Below are 2,171 nucleotides of genomic sequence, written 5' to 3' on the forward strand. Positions count from 1 at the left end.
AGAGACCAAACAGAGAGGTCATCGGTCTCATCGGATTGGGGAAGGAATTTGGCCGTGCTCTTTCAAAGGAGCAATCTCGACATTTGACTGAAGCGATTTAAGGAAATCACAGAAAACCTAAATCAGGATGGCCGGACGCGGGATTGAACCGTCGTCCTCCCGAATGCGAGTCCAGTGACCTAGCCACTGCGCCACCTCGCTCGGTAGGGACTCCAGCGCGGTGGCCAGCTGCGCTAGCTTTCTCAGTTGAGATCCCATGGCGCGATCAGCCCGATCGAGGTCGTACCATAGACTCTTGATTGGGTGATCCGGTGAGTTTGGTGGCGAGGGAAGTACGGTAACCTCATCCTGGTGCTCTTCGAACCAGCACGTACAGTGCGAGCTGTTTGACATGTTGCACTGTCCTGATAGATAGCTTCGTGCGGATGAAGGATGCCCTGCATATAGGGGTGGAAGTGGTTCCCGAGGAAAAATGCATACTTGTGTTGATCCACCGTGTCTTCCAGAACGAGGAGATCACCTTAGGAATGGCAAGAAGACATTCCTCAGACCATAACGCTGCCTCCTACGAACTGAACCCTTCCGACGATAGCTGCATGCTGTTTAGCATCTTTCCGATGCCTCCCGAATGAGATTTTCACTCTGCAGCGAAGTGTGCGCTGATATGAAACTTCCTCTTCCTGGCAGATTAAAACTGTTCCGATGGATGATAAAACGTGAGTCTCCTGAAAAGGTCACCCAGTGGACGTTCAGTGGCGTGCAAATTCCAACGTTCGTCGCCATTGAGCAGGAGTCAGCATTGGTGGCCAATCAGCGCCTGAATGGTAGCTCAGCAGACACTGTTGGTACGACTGTGCGGTCAGTTGCTCAAGAGCTGCTAGCCTATTCGCCCGTACACGTCTCCGCAGCGTTTATTCTCCTCTGTAATGTACGGCCCATGGTGCACCATAGTTACCTTGAGGCCGGTTTTGGACAGCACCAGTTTGCTATGCACGGTGCACTTTAACCATGGCAAGCGAACAGCTAACAGATTTAACCATTTCGGGAATGCTCCCACCCTTGGCCCGAAAGCCAATGATTATGTTATTTTGCATGTCAGATAAATCACTCCGCATTCGCATTACGACAACGACTGCACTGTTATCCGCGTCATATAACCTCCTGTGCTAATGCTTCCAACTGCTATCTGTCAGTGGTTATTGCACACTGATGCCGAACTTAGGTGGTGGGGTCACATTAATGCGAGTGGACTGTGTAAAATGCAGGCTGACAGTAACAAGAAAACTAAAACTAAACTCCTCCCGAACAGGCCATGAAGGCCCAAAGGTACTGACCGACCGCCGTGTCATCCTCAGGACACAGGAGTGACCGGATGCGGGTACGGAGGGGCATGTGGTCAGCATACCGCTATCCTGGCCGTATGTCAGTTTCCGAGACCGGGGTCGCTACTTCTCAATCAAGTAGCTGCTCAGTTTGCCTCACAAGATCTGAGTACACCCCGCTTGCCAACAGCGCTCGGCAGATCCGATGGCCACCCATCCAAGTGCTAGCCCAGCCCGACAGCGCTTAACTTCGGTGATCTGACGGGAACCGGTGTTACCACTGCGGCAAGGCCGTTGGCAGTAACAAGACAAACAAACCGAAAAAGACGATTTTGCTAACAAAGGACGTAAATTAAAGTGTTAGAAAGTACTTTCCGATATTTTTAACTCTGGAGGGTAGTCCTGCGCGGAAGAGTGACGTGAACGTTAAACACTTCACTCAGGAAGAGAAATGGAGCTTTTGAAATGTGATGCTACAGAAGAATGCTTGAAAATGTTGCAGAACTTGACTAAAATAACGGATCGGTTAATAGGTCACATACGGAATCAAGGAATTCTCAGTTTTGTAATGGAGAATAAGTGTGTGTGTGTGTGTGTGTGTGTGTGTGTGTGTGTGTGTGTGTGTGTGTGTGTGTGTGTGGTGTGTGTGTAAGGAGAGTGGAAGAAAAAAGCGTAGAGGGAGACAAAGTCTTGAATATAGCAGACAGGTTGCAGTAGTTATACAGAGAGGAAGAGAGTTGCGCGGGGTAGACTAGTGTGAAGATATGATTCAAAACAGTCGTCGGCCAGAAGACGACAACGACAACAGGTATTGTAAGAATAATATAAGAGAAATTAGGGTGCTTACAG

At 49.5% G+C, this 2,171-nt stretch overlaps 1 pseudogene; it reads right to left on the bottom strand.

The window, feature by feature from the left end:
- Positions 1 to 1,503: 1,503 nt before the first annotated feature.
- LOC124799426 lies at positions 1,504 to 1,621 on the bottom strand (annotated as a pseudogene).
- Between the last annotated feature and the right edge of the window lie 550 nt (positions 1,622 to 2,171).

The sequence above is a fragment of the Schistocerca piceifrons genome, chromosome 5, assembly GCF_021461385.2.
Source record: "Schistocerca piceifrons isolate TAMUIC-IGC-003096 chromosome 5, iqSchPice1.1, whole genome shotgun sequence".
Taxonomy (NCBI): Eukaryota; Metazoa; Arthropoda; class Insecta; order Orthoptera; family Acrididae; genus Schistocerca; species Schistocerca piceifrons.